This window comes from Rhopalosiphum padi, chromosome 1 (assembly GCF_020882245.1).
Source record: "Rhopalosiphum padi isolate XX-2018 chromosome 1, ASM2088224v1, whole genome shotgun sequence".
NCBI lineage: Eukaryota > Metazoa > Arthropoda > Insecta > Hemiptera > Aphididae > Rhopalosiphum > Rhopalosiphum padi.
The window spans coordinates 70247884-70271739 of record NC_083597.1 but is presented as its reverse complement, the minus strand read 5'-3'; the positions used below and the strand labels follow the sequence as shown (position 1 = coordinate 70271739).

At 29.5% G+C, this 23856-nt stretch overlaps 1 protein-coding gene across 3 annotated transcripts in view; it reads right to left on the bottom strand.

The window, feature by feature from the left end:
* Positions 1–23856, bottom strand: part of LOC132928675 (adenylate cyclase type 5) — a 201754-nt gene that overhangs the window by 125411 nt on the left and 52487 nt on the right. For 2 of the 3 annotated variants that reach the window (XM_060993520.1, XM_060993510.1), the window contains exon 2: positions 65–94. The gene's annotated coding sequence lies outside the window, so the exon portion shown is untranslated. Of the gene's footprint in view, positions 1–64; positions 95–4945; positions 5487–23856 lie in introns of those variants that run through there. The other variant, XM_060993502.1, reaches the window with a different exon arrangement.

Below are 23856 nucleotides of genomic sequence, written 5' to 3'. Positions count from 1 at the left end.
TATCTGAAAACCGTATACGTACATTCAAACATATAAATATAATTTTATATTTTGTAATACTCACTCAAATTATTTTCATCAACGGGTAAAAGACCTGCAAAACAAAAAAAAAATTAATAAAGAAACACACGTATTCATGTATTAAAATATATAAAATATTTTTTTTATTAATAATAATTAAAATATTAACCGTGTACCATTATTATTTTACGAGTAACTTAAAAAGATAGTATAATTTATGGCAACAATTATTTTAATTTTTAGTGCATTTAACTAGAAACGAGGTAAATGAAAATTGATAAAAAAAATATAAAAAAAAAAAACACTGCAGTCCTATATAATATTATAATAGAAAATCATAAAAAAAATCAATTTTACATTTTATCGCGTTAGTCATAATTTAGTATTATACAATATACATATAAAATATAACAGTTAATATAATTTCATCAGGTAATACAGTGATTACTGATCTTGTATAATATTTATGTTGGAACAATAAAGCCAGTATAATTTAATAAATTGGCTCCTCGACAAATTTACCTACCTATATATTTAATATGACCGTAAGTTATTAATTTTTGAAGATTCGGTTTTTCCTAAGTCGTAGGCATATTATGTACTGATATACCAAATAAAATTACACAATATAATATGCACCCACGTATTATGGGAAGGTTCTTGTTAATGTTGCAATTTGTAACACAGTCGTCCGCCTAGGACGTTTGTCCTTGGTCACGATATCCTCATATTTGTCTTAGCTTGTTCATAAAATTTAAAAAGTTTATACCGTGTTATTCATTTTAAGAATTTTTACACCACATATAAAACATATAACCATTTAAGTTAATGATAAGATTATAGGCAGCTAATCTAGCGGATTAGGAAAAAATAATAAAGTCATTAATCCAAAGCACAAACAGAACACAAAAACATAACTTGCATAAATATCAAAACGTTAAAGTAAAATGATATTTTATAACTGTTTAGAAAACCATAAACGTACCTACATTATACGAAAACGATTTAAGACATTATACTAGTTAATGTTATGTACAATACCAATGAAAACCACATGTTTTATTACTATACTATTTTTAACCACATTTTAAACTTAAATGAAACCTATGTTAATAATTCATTCATAAATTATACGCAATAATCTATTTTATTTAGTTTTAAAAAGATATATACACATGACTAAAATAGCTTAAGTTTTTGAAATAGCTAAAATTCTAAAGCGCACGTGCATGCGGTCATGAATAATGACCTTGCATGTAGAATGGCATCATACTTAAGCAGATTATTATGATAATATAGTTAGGGATGTATTGATAAATAATGTTTTAAGTAAACTGGCCAGTAAATATTTCATATTATCCTAAAATATATCCCAAAAAAATTGTCTTGCTGCACTTAAAAATTAGTTATCTTGATTATCAAACTACTAGTTATTAGCAAAATAATAAAAAAATAATATACAAATTATCCATATAAATGACCTACGCTTGCTTATGACAGATATTAAAATCATATATTCATGTCCCACTATTCATTGCATACTTATAAAATTAACATCTTTATGTGTATATTTTTTTATAAATATTGTTATGAATGTATAATGTATATACGTGTATATACAGTATACACTCCACTACACTCCTGAATATACTATAAATATAAACGTGATTAAAATATAACAGTAATCCCGTAATTATGAACAGATTTATATTTCTACCAGTGTTCGGAAAGATCATCTGATATTTTGTAAAATAATAATATTAATAAAGTACCTATAAAATATTATAATATACTATATAACTCACTATAACTGTAACAGCGTATAAGTATAAAATTAATTTTAGAACTGTTATATTACTTTTTAATCAATAATAATATTAATCCATATAACTTTTAGTTTTAGTTTTAGCAGCTGCATTATATTGCACTTATGAGCAATTTTAAATATATAAATATATTTTTTTTGTTAAAAGCACATATTCCCATCAAGTCGAGAAAAAAACTTCTGTATAAGAAAACCTTTTCCATTATTATAATCGAGTACAATTGTAAATATGTGGTGCACTTATCAGCCGATTACAAACATCTTTAAAAGTTATGTAGTCTTAATAGTTCTATTAAAAACATAAATGGTGCAAAAGCTATAATATGTCTACAACGAATTGTATGGTTAGATTATTTGGTTCAATGTACATTGGAGCTCAAGTACCGTTAAATGCATTTTAGTAGGAAATGACATCGGTGGATACAATATGAGTGTATAATAAACGTGTTACAAAAAGACAAAAAGTAGATATATAATTCATGGCCATACACTGTATGCTTAATGTATGTCTGTCGTATATTTAATTATATAGGTTGCTATTTCAGTCTACATGGACATAACTATGATTAAATAATTAAACAACAGATTAAACCAATTTACGATAATTAGCGAATTATGTTTAGAATCAAGTGAATATCTATAGTACCTACTGGCTAATGGTTACTGTAATCATTTATTGTCTTATTAGATACGTAGTAAACGTGATGGTAACTTTTGTCTGTCATTCCTATTTATTTAATTCCATCATAAAATATTTATTTCCATAACAGATAATCAAATAACTAATAACATAACATAATATAATTATTACATAATAAATTGTTAAATGGTATAATCTCAATGAAATCAAAAAACAAAACTAACAAAATTGTAAAAGATAAGTTATGACAAAATAATGCACCAACATATTAAGTACAATCGAGTATATAGTGCATTTTATCATTAAATCATAAAATGTAAATTGCAGGTACCTCTATTAATTATCGTTATTATTGTTTCTTTCTGTGCACATTTTGTTTTTGTATTTGCTCAGTAGAACTTAAGATTAATCAATCCGCAGTTGTGTAATATTATTATTTGATTTTAATTATTGTAATCTTATTACGTACAACTTTCAGAATGCCTCAACGAAAAAAAATAATGAATTTAGAATTTAAACTGTTTTTATTAAATATACTAAGCCTTATTTTATAAAATGGCTTTTAAAAATTAAAATATCACGAAATTTTCCAATTTAAAATGCAATTAAAGTAAAGAAGCATACAAACAATAATTATTTAATATTTTTTCAAAAAAAAAAAAAGAACAAATAGGTACCTATCATATTTTAATTAGTACTATTATACGCTTAATATTTATGAATTCACTGATTAATTAGATTCAATCAATTTCAATATTCCTTACATAATAAATTAAACGACGAATTATGTTGGTTTATTAGCTAAAAGATTATTTTTATCAATGTATATATCAATGACGATGAAGTATTTTGCTACCTAATCAATCAACAATTTCTTGCCCCATTATTACATAACATATTATTATTAAAACAACAAAATACATTTTTATTAAATAGTCGAGTACGACTAAACCATTATAGATAAATCAATAATTGTTCCTGTATTGTATTAAAATATTATGATATATTATAATAAATATACACAAATCAATCAAAAGTTTACATATTTAATACATTTATATAAATAAATCGATGTATTTATATCAATTTTTATCATACTAGGTAGATATGAAGTTATTATTTTTATTTAAATTAAATCATACAAAATCGATACTATACTATACTCTATTTGGTTTATAGAAATACAGATTATTGCAGTTACATAATATATCAACAACTGTTCAATGAAAAATTACAGCAAATTGATTCCGATAAAATATCGAATTGTGTTATTTGAAAATGTCTTAAAATATAACCACCAATTTGGCTAAATCAACGTAATAATATTCTATAAATATATGTTTATTTCGTTTTATGTTTAATCTAGTATTTATTTAATCAACAGTTAATGCATTAAAAAACTTTTAGAAAACTTTAGCATACGAGTATCAGCCTACCACATAAGCCATCATAATTTCTAATTTTTAAAGGTTTATTATAATTTCTTTAAAATAAATAGATTAAACACATCCTTAAAACACATAAGTTGATATTTCTAAAAGCATTTGTTTATGTTAATCAACTATAAAGTAGGTATCTAATATGGAATAATAATAAAAAGGAAAAAGGAAATAGTAAATTGTACGCAGAGTAATCCGAAAACGTTCCTACAATTTAAGTGTCGGAAAAGATGTACCTTATAGGTACAATATATATATATATATATATATATTTATATACATTTTTTTTATCTCAAATAGTTTATTTATAGGTAATATTGTTGCTGTTTTTTTATTGTTATTATTATCAGCAAAAGGTCCATTGTGTCCCGCCGTTCCGCGTCGTCGGTTCGTTATTAGCCCGTAATCCGTTTCGCCGTTCGCGCGCGGCGGTGGTGCTTGGTAACCGTACGGGAAAACGACCAGCACCCGCGGGATTCCCACGTTATTCGTAATGGGCAAAAACGACGACAGACGTTCACGAAAACCATACACGCCACCAGGCGACCGTAGGAAAAAAATGCTCGTCACGTCGCGCACGTCGCCGTTTCTTCGCAAAACGAATACGATCTATAGGACCATATTCCAATACATAAGTACCTACGTTACATGCAGCCGTCATTCACATTTTCTCGACCGCTGGGAGACTACAACACTGTATTTCTTTGTTTGTAAGGGCCGTACATAGAACAACGCCATTGCATTAGAAAAACTGGTCTGGGTGAGCGTGTAGGTACGGCGCTGGATAGGTAATAATTTTATGGTTGTAATAACGGTGTTCAAAATCGCCGAGCCACGTGTGGTAACAACAAAACGGTCGTGTTCGGTCGACGGACCCCGATAACATAATATTTCATAGAAACCGGCTAGTAATACCATTTGTGCCGGCAGTGATCTAACTGTACGCGTACAATAATAATACCTACCCTATACTAAGTGCCTGGAACACATAATATACATTTATATACCATTAAAACCTACCTCATGTTTCGCGAGAGTTCTATTCTGTGCGTGTATTTCTACGCGACCACTGCCGCGATGGTCGAGCGAAATGGACGATGCGGCAGTACTGTTACCCCCGCCTTTGGGGCCTACGCTTAAGCCCCGTCACACGTGTTCAGTCGCACGGCCAAACGACAACGACAGTAATAATTTTATAATAGTTATGTATATTATCGAAACCGTTGGGAAAAATTCAGCGGTAATTCAAACGTGTCGTGTCCACATACTATCCGACCTTGCTAAGTATATATGATCTTATAACTGTTTGCGTGCGTTGTCGGTTTGTACTCACTCGCGACGCAATAACCCGTAAAATTCGGTCCAACTAAATCGGCGTTTTTTTTTTTTCGCAACAGCAGCAGTGACCGGTGGGTGGTCGAACCTATAGCATAATAAGCATTTTCCGATACGACGCAACCAACGATTGACGAACAAAAACCGTGCGCGAACACCCGTCCGACCAGGTCCGACCGACAGACCAACCGACCGACAACGACGTCGGAACACTCGGAACAACTACTGCGGTCGCCGGCCGCCGGTTGCCGGCTCGCTTCCGAGACAACACGCAAACGACGCGCGCACGCGACCTATCTGCGTAAAAAATCTCATTCCGCAAAACCCGTTACACGGCGGTGTCTTTTTTTCGAATCAATTTTTTCGCCGATGCGCGACGGTTGCGTGTGCATTTCTCTTGGCTACTTGCCTATGTAATACAAATAATAACAATAATATTACAACGCTACTTTATCGTTATGATTATCATCGTCGTCGATGGGATTCGCATTTCTCATTGTCGTCATAATAAGTGATTCAGTCGCTTACTCGCTTACAACTCGCACACCAACCGATCGACGCGGACCGCGAGTAAAGTGCAAACGCCAAGCAGAAAACACCGTGCCGATGAACTGTGACTGCAGCGACTGATTTATGCATAGGCGATGTCGAAATGTATAAGTGAAATGCATCAACGCTTATTGGAAAGGGTTAAAAGGGGCGCAAATTATATATTTTTTTGTTGTTTATTATGTGAGTATATATACTTGAGTTGTGTATGCATCATAAATATAATCACTACTTTACACGGTTTCGATTTTGTGTTAACATTTTATTATAAGAAGTATTATATCCTTCAAATTTCAAATATACGTGCAACCATCGTGCTTTTTATGTCAAGAGTTCAAGATTATTCGATAATGATTATGGCAGTTTTAACAGAAAACATGGATTATATTTAATGAAAGTTCCGGGAAACTGGGGTGAATTTAGAAATCACGTTAAAAATAAAAATGTTTACATACCTACGTTATTTGCGAAGAGAGCCAATTAACTTTTGAAAGATTGTGAATATTTTTTTATCTATAGCTATACAACTATAGATAATCAATCGAATTGATATTGATCTTCTTCTGGAAATAGTGTGTGGTAGTTTAAAAGTGCCAAAGGGCTCGGCAATGACAAAGTTTTCACTGTATAACGGTCCCCTTACGTGCGGGTTCCTTTGTAATTGAAACAAAGACCCGTGTCCCGACATTCATGTCTTTCAATCATTTTATTTATATTCATAGTAAATAATTTAAAAAGTATAACTTATAAATCATCGATATTTAGCTTGTACTGGTGTTTACGGGAGCATAAGAGCAGTTCAATAATAACAATAATAAAAATAAATATATATATTATCCTGTAAAAGGAAACTTTTACTGTAGGCAAGTGTCTTATTAATAATTATTGTTGAAATATATTTACAACTAAAATTGTTTTTAAAATAATCGAATACTTATGTTGTTATAAAAATGTATAAGCATATAACTTTAAAAGTGCGATATTTTTAAATAACCCCTATGATCTTTATCCGGTAGTACCTAATTTAAGGTGTGTCACACAAATGTCCAACCACGTCTTTTTGATGTTTTCATTAATTTATCCTTTGAACGGTCGAAACATAATAATTCGTTTAAAATTCAACTTCAGTTCGTGTTTAGACACCGTACAGTCCACACGTATATTGTCTCGCACACCGCTTTTATCAGCTCCCGATAGCAAAGTCGTTAGTGCTTATCGTCGTGCCCAGCGCTCGATGTAATATCTAAAACCGTCGGTAATGTATAACTTATCGTACATATCAAGGCTAATACGTTTTAATACTTATTCCTAAATATTGTATTTAACCAACCACTAAATAATCGATTGTCGTATCCTAACACCAAGGCAACGTCGCATACGTTGACCCTTGGACTCAGATAACTATGCCTACTAATAAAACTCCAGCTATACGCACCGTGCCGCCTATAAAAATACTTAAGAACAAAGTTGTTAGTAACATAAACACAAATAACAAGCCACAGACGCAATTAGAATCTAATAAACGTTCTCTACCTTCTTCACCGACGTCCCCCTCTAACACCGCTAACTCCACCACTACTACTGCCACTAAGAAATCAAGATTCTTTATCTCTCCAAACCGCTACTCTGTCCTTGCCGAAGATGAGACCTACTCCGCCAACCTTAACGATAACAATCCAATTGACGTCGACACACAAAGCCAGGGGTCCGTGCACTCTACCAAACATACACAAAAGAAAATAGATCTGCCACCACCAATATTTGTTAAAGGCGTAAAAGATTTTTTCGAACTATCCAAAGAACTAGCTACTATCACTGGCCCAAACAGTTTCAGCTGTAAGTCAACATCTTCGCATCTTAAACTCCAGCTTGACACCCCTGATAACTACCGAAAAATAATCCACTTTCTGAAAGACAATGATGCAGAGTATCACACATACCAATTAAAATCTGATAAAGCTTTTAGAGTAGTGTTAAGAAATCTCCATCCATCGACTTCCGTATCCGAAATTTCAGCAGCAATTGAAGAAATTGGTCATACCGTCAGGCAAGTTACCAATATTATTCACCATCAAACCAAAATCCCATTACCTATGTTCTTTGTAGACCTTGAGATCGAAGAGAATAATAGTGATATATTTGATGTAACATCCATACTCTACACTAAAATAAAAGTCGAAGAGCCACATAAACAACGACAGATTCCCCAGTGTTTAAATTGTCAATCTTATGGTCACACTAAAAGCTATTGCAGCTATTCTCCACGTTGTGTTAAATGTGGCGGAAATCATCTCTCCACAAACTGTTCCAAGTCACGCGAAACTCCTGCCACCTGCGCATTGTGCAATGCCAACCATCCAGCAAACTATAAAGGTTGCACTGTCTATAAAGATCTCCAGCAACGACGACGCCATCTTGTGAGCTCCAAGCATGCCCGTCTACAGCATCCACAACAGCCTCAACATCCTCCAGTCGACCAGTCTAACTACCAACCAGCCAATCAACCAACCTTTCATGCCACTAATAAACCTAGTACTCGTTCATACGCTAATGTAACAGGTAACGACACCACACAAAATAATTCTGATAATTCTTCAACCAATGTTGATCTCATGCTTACCAAATTCTTAGATGAATTTAAATCAATAATTAACCCCCTAATCACCCTTCTAACCACTGTCATCACTAAACTTATTGAATCCAAAAATGATAAATAATTCATTCACCTCTAATTCCCTTCTAATCCTACTCTGGAATGCTAATGGACTTAAAAATCATAGAAACGAACTTCTTATCACTCTCCGAGAAAAAAGAATAGATATAGTACTTATTTCTGAAACCCATTTTACTAATACATCCTATGTTAACTTTCCTGGATATCATGTATACCGAGCAAATCATCCAGACAACTCTGCCCACGCTGGTGCAGCCATATATATTAGGGCTTCACTCGCATATACTCCATTACCTAACTTTCATACAAATCACATTCAATCGTGTGCAGTTTCCTTATTCCTCAACAATATACCTATTACCATAGCAGCGGCATATTGTCCTCCTAAACACAAAATCTCGCCGGATAAATTTACTGAATTCCTATCCACCTTAAATAATAATTATATAGTTGGGGGTGACCTTAATGCCAAGCATATTCAGTGGGGCTGCCGTGCCTCTAACCCTAGAGGTAACTCTCTCCTTCAAACTGCCCACCACTCTAATATCTCAATTCTCGCTCCACCTAATTTCACCTATTGGCCCACATCTCGTCATAAAATGCCTGATATATTAGATATTTTTGTCGCCAAAATTCCAAATAGTCTTCACACACAAACTCAAAACTTGTTAGACCCGTGTTCAGACCACTCACCTGTATTGCTCTCAGTAGATTGCCAACCTCCTGATAAACTCAACTCATCGATGCTATCTCAATATCGAACAGATTGGGAAAAATTTGGTCACATCTTATCTGAGAAAACAGATTTAAAACTTTGTCTAAAAACAGCCCCCGACATTGACGATGCTGTTAACCTACTAACAAATAACATTCAATCAGCCGTCTGGGAATCAGCAATCCAACCACCCTTAAGAAAGGCTGAATTTAATCTTCCTATACACATCAGGACCCTCATATCACTGAAACGTCGTGCGCGAGCAATTTGGCAGCATTCCAGATACCCATCCGATAAGCGTCACTACAACGCCCTTACACTTAAACTCAAACGCCTCCTCGCTAGTCATAGATCCGAAGCTTATGCAAACTACGCATCTTCACTCTCACATAATGATGGTTCACTTTGGAAGGCCTCTAGGAAACTTTTACATATTCATAATCCACCCCCTACTCTACGTAATGATGATGGTACTTGGGCGGTCTCTGACCAAGATAAAGCAAACATATTTATGAAACACTTAGAAAATACCTTCCAACCGCATTATAATATTCTATCACCCAGCAAAATCCAAGAAGTTGAAAGCTTTCTCAACTCTCCACTACAGATGTCCCTTCCTCCTCGAGCCTTCTCCCCTGGTGAAGTTTACTTTAATATTAAAAAGCTCCCAGGAAAAAAATCCCCTGGATTTGATCTAATAACTGCAGAAGTAATCAGAAACCTACCTAAAAAATCTATCTTATTCCTAACACAAATCTACAACGCAATGCTCAGACTATCTTATTTCCCTATTCTCTGGAAATATTCTACTATAATTCTCATATTAAAACCCAAAAAACCCCCGGACACCCCGACTTCGTACAGACCAATCAGTCTTCTCCCAATACTTTCCAAGTTATTCGAAAAACTGCTATTAAAACGTATTCTACCTATTGTCGACACTGCAAAAATTTTACCTAACTCGCAATTTGGCTTTCGCAATAGTCACTCCACCATCCACCAAGTCCACAGGTTGGTGGACAAAATCTCCTATGCTCTGGAAGAGAAACTCTATTGCACTGGTGCGTTTCTAGATGTCTCCCAGGCCTTCGACCGCGTCTGGCATGCTGGTCTTTTATATAAACTTAAGATTCTTCTCCCTAGTCACTACTATTTAATCCTTAAATCCTATTTAGAAGACCGGCACTTCTCAGTGCGAGTAGGCTCCACCTTTTCTGTTCCCACTTTAATTAATGCAGGCGTACCTCAAGGTGCAGTCACAGCTCCCCTTCTATTTAACATATATATATATCTGATCAACCTTCTTCCATCCATACTCTTGTTGGTGACTTTGCCGACGACAAAGCTATCTTAGCCTCTAGTTCTGATCCTCATCTAGCCTCCAGCTATGTTCAAGACCACCTACACCTTTTCCAAGCCTGGTACAAGGAATGGGGAGTTAAAATGAACGAATCTAAATCAATCCACTGTACTTTTACGCTCCGGCAAGGAGTATGCCAGACCCTCCTCCTTAACAACCAACCTCTCCCTACTGCCCAGTGTGTACGCTACCTTGGAGTCAACATTGACCGTCGACTTACCTGGTCAGCTCACATTAAAAATAAAACTCGAACACTTAATGATCGTTTTCGCCTTCTTCGGCCGTTCCTAACTTCCAAAAATATTAAGTTACCTACTAAATTACTGCTGTATAAACTACTACTCAGACCCATCTGGTCTTACGGTTTGCAGTTATGGGGCTCAGCCAAAGTATCAAATACAAACCGTATACAAAGGTTTCAATCCAAAGTCCTTCGCGTCATCTCTAAAGCTCCCTTCTATGTTTCAAATAATACCCTTCATTCTGACTTCAATTTACCCACCGTCACTGAACTAGCCAAGCTCCACTATAAACGATTCAATAAAAAGTTAACACATCATTCTAATCCCCTTATCGCCCAACTATCATCTGCAACTCTTCCAGGAAATCCACACAAAAGACTAAAAAGGCAATGGTGTCGTGACCTGCTTATATAATATTAAAAAAAAAAAAAAAAAAAAAAAAATGTATATTTATATATGTATGATGTTTGCTACTTATAAGTTATAACTACTATGTACTCATTGTAATATCGTTACTTTTATTATTATTTTAGGATTAAAACTTTAAATTATATCATGCTGAAGTACCTCCGATGGGTGGTCTCTTCCCTCTGTCTTTCTCTGTCTACTGTTCTATTTTATCACTTAAGCTTATTGTTCATTAATTGTAACAGATTGCGTAATATAAAATTTTGTTAAAAAAAAAAAAAAATTCAACTTAAACGTCATCTACAGCATATAGTTTACCAAAAGCAAAAACAATGTACTACAAACAATCCCACGTTATACGGTTTTATAATAAGATCCAATTTTTGATTAGAAAATAAATAAAAAATATTCAATGTAATTTTTCTCCATTCAAATTTTAAATACTTGACATTTCTATCATTAAATGTGTCTATATTTTTAATTATTTATTCTTCTTCTTCAAGTATTTCTAATATAAACTAATATAGTTTTGATCTTCAATGCATATTATATTACAGTCTTGACCTTTTTGTTTTAAAATCTCTTTTGGTTTGACCAATATTATTTTAAAATGTTTTTTTATTGACTCACGTCCAAATAATTATTCTGATTCTATAATGGTTAAGAATTTATCTAACTTTTAACAGAGATAACAATATGCATAATACATTAAATAAAATAACAAAACTATGGATATTTTAAATTAGGTCATTTATTTTGGCGCCCACGCCGTTAAACATGAAAACTATGGTATTACATATTATATGTATTAATTAAGTGCAATACTTTTGGTACCACAAATTCGAACTGTTTGACTTTATGAATAAAATTTGCACTTAGAATTACAATTTTATTTCTAGCAGAGGAAACAGTACTATAATTTATAATTTACATATGATTACAATACATGTTCCGTAATAACAATATAATATGATTAAAACAAATAAATATTTATTTTAAAATCAAACTATATTTTTATCGGTTCTATCTAGACTAAATAAATTTATATGGTTACAGAAATAGTCAGATATAAAATGATTCCATTCAACAGATATAACTAAAACTTTTAGTAGCACTAATTAAGAAAACAGTTAAGAAACATTATTTTTTTTTTATTTTGTATTCTGATTCTGGACCAGTTTATTAGCAAACTTTTTATGTTTTACTCTATTACACGGAGTTTGAAATATCACTCATTATTCTGTACCAACTACTAAAAATATATTTTAAAACTTTTGTCGAAATTTTGTGGGGCTATCGAGCTCACATTAATAAACTGTATCTAAACCTTCAACCCTAATATAGATATTGCTGTAATGGTTAATGATTATCCAAATTATTTTTATTATGAAATACAATCCCAATATTATCTTTGTCGTCGTAAGATGTCTTCGTTCTAATAAATATAATTAGAATATGTAAGAAAGCAACGTACACTTTTTCCTTCAGATATTCCCCGGTATCTTATAAACTTAAAACAAAAATGAAATACACGGGATCATTATTTTTTTATCGTAGTTGTTATTACTATCTATTTTTTTATTTGTGGAACAATTGTATAAATTTTCTGATTCATATATATAACTTTAGGTATATGGTTCCGTTTATATTTTATGCAATTGCAAAGTTCCTTTCCTCTTGTCTCTAGATTTATTATTTTCTTTGATCTACAAATGGTCAAGTGTTTTAAAGGTCTGAAACAATTTCTTTCCGAAATTTTCGCTTATCTTTCAAACACGCTTAGTGTTCTGTAAGCGCACAGAATTTTTATTTGTAGACATAGTTGTAGTAGGTTATATCATTGACAAGTCGAATTGCGTTTTATCTTCGAAGTATATATAAGACCGAAAACGTCAACCGCGACATCACATACACGTGTTTATATACAATTCAAAGAGACAGAAAGGCGTCTTTATTAAAGAATCTAAACAGGAAAAAAAGTATAAGAAATGCATGCACAAGAAACCCAAGACTAATACTTTTTATTACTACCCTGTAACGCGTTTCAATGCGGAAGTTGTAAATTCTTTACAATAAGAGTATATGTATTGTATTTTATATATTTATAAATAAATATACATATATTAATTTATTTTAAAACTCTCTGGAAATTCAATTTCTCAACGCGTTTACCGTATGAGAAGATAAAAAAAAAATCATGCTTAGAAGGAGTTTTGTAATAATATTCTAGCGAATATCCTTACATCACATTAGATCATTCAAACAGTCTGCTGTATATCAAATATTAAAACAATAGTATGTAAATATAAAAAAAAACCATCTTGACCTTGTGATAAAAGTATAATATTCCGCCACGTTTAAAGTATTTCAAGTTACAAGGTTGACCAGTACCTACTTAACTATAATATTTATTATTTAATAATATGAAAACAACATGTGATTTCCGTGAAATTGATCTCTCTTTTTGTTTGATCAATTCATAAAATATGCAAATATTTTACAAACTGGAATTTTTAATTTTTTAATTAGTCTATAAAATATAATAAGTTGAAAACATTTTCTGGAAACAAAAAAAAAACCGTTAAATTTGATAAAAAAAAAATATAGATTTGAACATTTTAGAAACAAACTCGCAATTATTTTAATTTATTTTCAAAATATTGACAGATTTTTCGAATCAATCGGATTCAGTTGAGAGGCCAACTTCATGGACATTCAATAACTGGGCGTGCACATTTGATAAATATATTTTTTTATTTTATGTTGGATTCATATAATATGTATATTTTTATTTATATGTTGTATGATGTCATTTAACGTTTTAAACTAATAGTTTTTTTTTTGTATAATTCATATGCAGTTGTTTGTGACGAGTGGCATTTTTATTTTTTACAATCAATTGAAAATTTCATTTCATTCAATCCAAAACGTCTGTACTTTTAAATATTATATTTATTAAATTGTTTTTTTGAACTGTCATTACGGCTATTTATTAATACCTGACTCAATTTTGTTTAGCTAATGTTTAATGTTCGGCTGATATTTGAGAAACGTAGACTTTTTTATATTTTTTTTATTATTTCGACGTATACACTATAATATATAATAATAATATTTTATTTAATACATTAAAATATTCAATAGATATAACTAAAGTTTGTAAATGATATTTCTATATTTCAAGAGGAATTAATAATTTTACCCCCAATAAAACTCTGTTACAATGTTGTACCTACGTCATATTAGTATGTCTAAATATACGTGCATAGACAAATTACAGTCATTAGTCATAAACATATCATGTATAATGTATATTATTCCTCTTTGAATTAAAATCTAATAAAAATTATATTTACATTTTGTATATTTTAGTTGAAATAATAAGACAACTTAACTAATTTGTAGTTTTTTCCAAGTTCAGGGGTAGATATCTACATAACACGCTTAAATAATATTTAACAGAGATAAATATTAAAAAAAGTAATGTACAGAGACATTGTTGAATACTTTATACGCTTTGTTTTGAAATATCACAGGAAAAATTTTTCTTCATTTTCTTATTACTGACAATAAAAAATGAATATTATACAATGTGTATGTATACTGTATTATATTTTAATATATTATTGGCTATTTTAATAATGGTCATAGATACGTCTATGTTACAAACTATATTAGTATATTGTATTACCTCACTGTGTCTCTACCCTGCCACCCCCGAACCCGCCCCATTGGAAGTGACATCTGCATACGTGAAAATTGTCTTCTTAGAAAAGGGGTATTAATGTGCTAGACACACTCTACCCCTTCCAATTGATAAGACATTAACAAAGGCTGATTAAGTCGTTTCAAAACAAAATAATATTATGAAAAAAAAATGTACCTATAATATTATTTTATCTTACATTCATTAAATATTATTCAGTATTTTAATCTCTTTCAATCCTCTGTGTATTCTTAAAGCGTAATACATTAATGTGATCTACTACTTACTACTGTATAGTATCGTATATATCTCAGTGTCGTGCTGAAAAGGTTTTTACGACGCCTAAACACAGTAGCATTGAATGAGGTGGTCTGAGGAAAATGATTGCGTTGCAACATTTTAGGGTGGTATTTTCATTCTAAAAATCAAAATATATAAGCGGTTGTTAAAATTGTTTAGTGAAATAACTTTTTGATTTTGAGAGTACCTCGTGAATGAGGTAGGTTATGTTAAATATTATATAAATATAATTTCAATGATAAATCAATAATAATTATTATAATATACCTACGAAAAAAGATTCTGGGTGGAAACAGCGTTTTCCTCAATGCACTATGTTATTATTATCACTATTATGCTTATTAAAATTATTATGAAATTATTTCATACAATATTATTAATTTTAAGCTTATAAGAATCAATATCTATGCACCATATAATGGTATAAATGGGTTGATGCGGTATAATAAATAACTTAAAGTATGTTTATTGTTTATATAATTTGAAAATTACACTGTATAATATTATAGAATAATGAAAAAAAGTTTTAAGTCTCTGCGATTAGAACTTTTTAATTACAGTAAAATAATTAAAATTGTTGTAAATAAAAAAATCGTTATTTTTTCTTTAAATATCCAATTTCATTGAAATTTATACTTCAAATTATTATAATAAAAAAAATTGTCTGTATATTTTTTACATATTAATTTTATTTTATTAATGTAAGAGAAACTTTTGAAAACGTTTTATTTTACTTTCTATGACACACGTATTCAATGGTTTATATTTAAATATTAGAAATACATTTTAAATGTTATTTTGTTCAAAATATATTTAATATTACATATTGTATTAAAATAAGTATAAGTTATAAATAATGCTAATATTAAGAAAGGGAGTAGTAAAATGTTAACCTATAAAAAATAATACCTAAATGTTGCACTCTCTAAATGTATTGGTAGAACATTTAATGGGTGAGTAAATCATCGTAAGTAAACCCAAATTAAATTATAAATTAATTACTAATTATCAGTTTTTAGTTTTTATTAATTTATATTTTTGAACAAGTATTATGTGTGCTGTTTTCACGAAAGAGGAAGGTTGGTAGTTGTTGAAATATATGCTGTGCATCGTGACTTTTAAATATTCACCATTCCAAATGGTAGATCTGCACAAGTTTATTATGGAATAACAATGTTATTGAAGTTATATTACTTTAAAACTAATAAACCAGTGTCAAGTATAATAATTTCATGAAATCGTCCAACATTATACATAGTATTATTAAAACAGTAATATAATATCATAACAAGGGGTAGATAAAAACATAAAATATATTTCTCATATTATTATTATTATTAAACGCACATCGGGAAAGCTAAAAATACAAATACATTACGGCTAAGGTATTATAAATCGATAAATGTATTGATGACGCGGTATATTTATATATGTATAATAATTAAACTCCTCGCCTACTATTTCGTCGGCCTTCATGCCGCGATCATTGCTACTGGCATTAATTTACAAATATAAATTACTGTACCACTACGATTCGTGAATTGTTAATCGCTAAAAATAACGCGTTGATTGTTCAACTTAATATGCGAAGAAAATACGATAATATAATATTAGCTTATTGTCGCTGTGTTCGGGATGAGATAAACCATCGACAGACTGATGAATGCTAATATCATGGAAAGGTTGAGGGTACAGGGTAAAAAGAAGCAATCACCGTAAAGGCATATTCATGTATATTTGTTTATAAGTATTTATTTATTGTATTTAAACTCTAATTACTCTTTTTACATTGCCGTTGTCATATATTTATAAATTAATTATTTTCAATATAAATTTATTTACGGTTATAAAAAATGGGGACTTGCATTGGCAACAAACATAAAATGCATCATTGTTTAATCTGATAGATGGTTAGGTGTAGCAAATTGGAATAAAGAATTGTATTTGGGATGTGATGTGCATTTGTAAAAATTTAAAGTCAATCACTGATAAGAGGTACGTAAGAAATTGTTGACACCACTCAATAGCTCATGTAGGATTTTCTATTTAGGTATTAGATATTTAGTATTGAATAATGCTGATATATTAATATACAATTATTATTATTTAACTTGTATTATGATCCGAGCTTATCATCTAACAATTATAAATTACTTTTCTTGTATTATGTGCCTATTGAACATTTAATTCATTTCTATACTTCTAAAATTATATATTGCGCATGTTAGTATTGTAGCTTATTGACAACTTACAATAATTAACTCATAAATGTAATATAATGAACAATTCGGAGTACTCGTCTGAATAACTATATATTTGGTTAACTTTATAGTTACAATCAGGTACCTACGCCACGCATCGTCTGCTCACACTCGGGTAGTTTTTCATTTAACACATTTTATAACTTCATAAAATCATATTAAAACGCTGTTCACGTGCAGTCGTGGCTGTTAGTGTAAACTGTTATATCTTATAAATAATAAAATGAATGAATATAACACACTTGACGTATAATACATCTTTAAAGTTTACATACTAATTCGGGGCAGAATCGAATTGGCTAAAGAAAATTAGCAAAGGAAAAAAATTATACTTATTCTTAAATAGGATTCCGTATAATAGTTTGAAACAAAACAGATTCCAAAGCGTTACTACAAACATTTACAATGTATGTTGTTCTATAATCATCTATATAGTTATTACTGTGGTCTGCTAATTAAAAAAATGTTAAAATATTTTTTATTTTATTAAATTATGATAAAAATTTACTCGTTTACGTTTTACTTTAAAGTTAGTATTGTTGAAACGTTACAGCACAAAACTATTACAAATTACAATATTCTGAAGTGGGTACACAAACAACACAATATAACAATAACCAACTAAAAACTATAACGACCTATAATAAATACGTTCAACTAAAGTTCTAATTTTGTTCATGTAACATTGTAACCGTTTTCATAATCGTAATTCCGAATTAACCCGATAACATGTAGATAAAAAAAATCGTAGAAATTCCTGTAGTTGCGATCAAACGTGAATCGAAAAATTCAAAATAGACTATATTTTTTTTTCAGGAAAAAATACAATTATAATTTTAGTTCATAATAGATTAGTGCCATGTTACGTATTGTACATTTTAACCACTGATATTATTTCAAGAACATAACGGATGCATTCTAATTATAGAGAGTAATCGGTTTAACTTTCAACTTCGATGTTTTACAAGTGCATATTATTATATTATACATCTACTTTAATACGATCTTATTTTACTCTACAGTGATAAAAACATTTTTTTTTTAATATGAACTTCTTACCCCAATTTTTAACTTAAGTTTTAAAGCAACTGTTTTTTTAATAATGTTGATACATCTAAATCAAAATTCGAACAAGTTGTTTCTATATTATTGCATTTCACATAACCCACATATTATTATCTTCTAAACCTATATTTTAATAGACTATTATTCTTAATATATAAAGATTAAAAATACGTAAACTACTTGTTCAAATTTTTGTTAATGTACATTTATATTTTCAGAAAAACAGTATGCCCAATAATTCTTTTTAGACAAGGTGCAGGTTGTTCACAATTAGAAAAAATAAGTTTACATCGAATTGATGATATTTAATAAGTATATGCTAAAAAATTCTAAAAATTCTAATTTTAATTAAGGTTAATGAAAAAATGGGTGATAATACTCAGTGAATCAATATGTATGTCTATACGTTAGTAGCTACTATGCTATTTTTTGCTTTACTGAGCTTCGCGCCACTATCGTTGGGCTGGATATTTCAGATATTTGTAGGTGCTGCGCAGTCCGGTTGGTCTCTGTACGATGACGATTTGTTTAAATTAGCACATTAATTTGTAATTATTTAACAATTTATTGGTTTGATACATTGGTTGAAAAATAATTTTATTGGCGCAAGCCAAATTGTATATTATTAGGTCATGAGGTTGATTAGCTCGAGATTATAAATAATAGTATATATACGATTTGATAACAATAGTGTAAATTTATACATATGATTTCCGTGTAAAATTTCAATCCGCGCCTGACTGCGACTGAAAAAAAAAATGTCGAAAATTGTATTTCGTTCCGAATCGGCGTGGGACGACATACCGTCGCGGACGAATAAGGTAACCTTAGGCTCGCAGAAAATTGTGAAACTGTGAAATCGATTTCGAACGCATCGCCAAATAAACGGCCGTATGAAATCGAAATATATTATGCGACTACGAGTGCCTATACAATAGTACTCTGACACAACCCTTTGAAATCCGACGTTCGTTCCGAGTCGTATAATGTGTCTGACGTCCGAAACGTTCGGCACTAGAAAGTAGAAACTTCTCGAGCGCCACGCCACGAGCAAAGTTTGTTCGCATATACACGGCGCTCGACCAAGTTACTCGTATTTCATATTTCCTATACATCACAGCTGCATTGATTCGTTGGATTTTTTCGACCCGACATCAATAATATTCGATACGTCAAATTGTTGTATCGTATACACCGACATAATAATATCTTTATATACCGCACGGACATTATAATATTTTATTTTAGTCGCCGAACACTCGTGCACAGATCTGCTTAACTGCAGTTTATTATGAAATCGTGCGTTATTGATTCATTGCAGTGTTCGGTGAATATATTATGTTTATATTTGTTTATTGAATTTATTTTTTCTAGTTAATTTTATAACGTGCATACAATTAATTTTAATTTTTTTTTCGATAATTATGAATATGTCTCCGACAATGATGTATACTAGATCATTTGTAACATAGGACTAGGAACTTATAGAGAGTTTGCATGTTTTTCAAAAATTATTCAAAACATAGCTAAGTAATAAAGTAATTTGTTTCATAGTACTAGAAGTTTAATGCAATCGTTTTTATTTTGCATATTTTGCATAATATTTAGCTATTTTGTCTCTATAATAAGTGTATATTTTGTTATAATTGTATTTGTAGTGCATACCTATTTCATATATTTTATTAAAAAAAAAATCAAAACCATATGTGCCATATAAAGAATAATATTTTATATAATGTGCTATACGATATTTAAAATTAAAATATAATTGAATATAAATCATTAAATTATCATTCTACCGTGTGTTTTCCCAATTATATTTGTGTGTTGTAAAAAACATAAATTTGTCGATAAGAAATTACATAATACTTGCCAAATACGGTCAGTTTATGTTAATTCGCTTGTTCGTATTGTATGTGCTTCGTCTTGCATTACTATAGTAAGTATAATATCCTACACTAGGTATAGTTTTTTTTTTTTGTGAAAAGTAAATTGAAAAGGTCTAAAGAAAAATGACTTATTTAATAATAAATCAATTTGTAATTTTTAGTTTTTTAATGAAAAATAAAATATTTTTAAGAGCATATTTTAGCATTTTTGCGTATTTTCAGAGCGTGTATAATAGCTTTTAAGGATTTAAATGCATGCATATTTTAAGGTTTTTTAGAGCATACATGCTCTAAAAACTGATTTCATGAAGTCCCTAACCTTAAATTTAATGATATACAATATTGTATATTTCACACAGTAAATAATAATTGTTTCCTAAAAATTAAAATAAAACAAAAATCATTAGGTAAATATAATTAAATTAGTCACATCTCTTTTAACATATTATTAACAGAGATTTATATTAGCACATTTTTTTATAAATTTGAATGTTTTTGCTTTGGTTTGTTAGTCGCTATAATCGTAATGAATAATAATTTTTCCTCAGATAAATATTAATATGTATAATATTTATACACTGCAGTGTATAGATATATATTTGCTAATCAATAATACTATAATGATAATCAGTATAAACTGTTGTAAGTACAATGACTGACGAATGTTTTGACTTACGCTCGTAATTAAAATCGTAAAAGAATAAAATGTTCTAAAGTCCCTATCTCGTGTTGTAGAATTTAATTAATATCTAAATTGACGCATCTTTTTAAAAATAAATTGATTGATTTGAGGTATGTACATAGTATATATAGTTTGATTCAAAGTAGGTACTGTATTTCATTTTTATGATAAATCTTATTTTTTTTTCATTTAACATTTTATAATTATTGCAAAAAAAGTATTTTCATTATATAAAATTCCAGATTTTGTAAATGAGAAGAAGCAAATATTTCTTTCGAGCTTTTTTTTTATTTAATTTTAAGTTGAGTTATTGAAGAATATAAGTAGATATAAAACTATTGTTTTATAATTAAAAGTGAACGTATTTAGTTATTCATTTTATAACAGATATGTCTGTTTATACTTTTGTTTCACCAAGAAACAATTAAACTTTAAATATTAAAAAATATTGTTGCATTTTTACAGTTTAAAAAAAGCTCATTTACTGTTATTTATAAATAGTTTTTTTATAAAAAAAAACCACAGATAAATGCATCTTTGGTAATGCTTATGAATTTACATATTTATGGTAAAATGTAATATATTTAATGATTAAATTATAAATTGTATTCCTTTTATAGCAAACTTAATTATTTTAGTAAAACTTTATCGAGGATAATCCATTTCTATCCGGAATTATGCCTTCACGTGTTGATGATTATACAAACTACGAGTACAAACTGTTTTAAACATTACACTTTCTGTTTATAATTATGGTTACGAATTACAAATATACCAATTTAATAGATTGTTTACCTGTGAGCTACCGAAATGTAATCCTTTGAACCCTCGGTCGTAATTAGGTGGTTGTTGTTCAGGTCTTTTTCAGCACTCGAAATACCACTTTCGCAAATACAGCATTTTTAGTTTTACATATTTCAGATAACAATGCCTTATCAATGGAATTCATTACTAGTAAAAATAATATTTTTGTATTTTTTTTTAAATATTGTCATTATTTAAGTGTAATTTACATTTTTAATTTGTAATATACAACACAAACTTTTTTCCTGATTAAAAAAAATTACAAAACAATTATTAGGTCGTACCGTCGCCGTCAAAAAAAAAATTAAAAATTACTGTTGTAATTTCTAAAACAATACTAAAAGAAAAAATGTCAAAGAAAAAATGTGTTATTATTGCTTACAAAAGTTTTCGTTATGCGCCAATATATACACATATTATATCTGTGTATGTGTGTGTCGTCGGTTAAACTACATTATGAACTTTATCATTAACTGCCACAAATATATTAAAAATGTAAATATACGATTTTTATACAATCAATCATCATCATATTGATTTTATTTTTATTGCGTATAATATCGACTATTTTTAACATTGGTTTTTTAATTGAAAATTATATTTCATAAAACTACGCATTGGCGAGATTGCATGTGGACCTTCTCTACTACTAATAGCGATCGGGATTGAACAACCCAATTTAGAGACTCTATAGTAGTTAACAGTTGGTTGAGAATACAACACAGTTAGGATGTACCTCGTTTGATAGAGAAATCGAATCTAGGTGCGAAATCCACTCATCACTGACAATTAGATAAGGACAGCAATATCTCCGATGTATAAGTGTATGTAAAAATGTTTGAAGAATGCTAATTTTCAATGAACAGACACTATGTATAATAAATACTCTTTGAAATAATTTGAACAAAAAAAAAAAATAATAATAAAATAATAAAAATTACTTCTTTAAAACGTACAACTTTAATTTACGAAAAAAAAAATAGAAATTTAAGTAGATCACGTTTTAATATTGTATAGATTAACTACACAAACAAAACGCGAAACAATTTAACTAAATTATTCAAATGTATTATTCTTTAACAATAATATTTCTGGTGTTAATAATATGCATTTCTTTTCATTACACGCAATGATTTTATATTTATATTATGTATGTATAACAAATTATAGTCTTATAACTATTCTAATTTCAATTATTAGGGGTCCATGTTTTTTCACGTGTAATATATTTAACGGTTCTCAAAAACTAATAACTCAATTGGAACGACAGAAATTAAATTAAACATAAATACTGTAGCACCTATTTTATACATTGTCACTGAATAGATATTAAATATTATATTATATTTTTAATTTATGTTGTAAGCCAATAACGTATTAAGAATGACGAAAATGCTTTTTCATGTAGATACGTTTAGACAATAGTAATTTATAAACACACACTTTTAACTAGTAGATGAACTATAATATTATACGTTACATTAGATGAAGCCATTATATATTAAAGCAAAATACTTATTCCAATAATTATAAATTGTGATAAAATCATTATGTATTTTATCTAGTATTTCAGTAGTATATTTATTCACGTATTATACTTCTTGCTTTCATAGACTGTACACAAAACTTTATCGTACTTCAATAAAATATAAGTACATATTTTATTATGTTTCAGTCGTTATATTAAATCAGAAAAGTATTCTGGTTATAAAAAAAGAATAGATTCGATTTTATTTTCAAACTAACTCGAATACTTAAATATAGTTACTATATATTATATACTCTATAGAATACTGTTGAAATTATCTATTTCCAAAATCTTTAAAAAGCCATTTTAATGCACTCGACCGATAAGTTATCGAAGATCAAATTGACTTTTCCAATATCACGATTATTTTACTCGGTCCATAGAATATTATAAAAGTAAAAACACTAAAATAT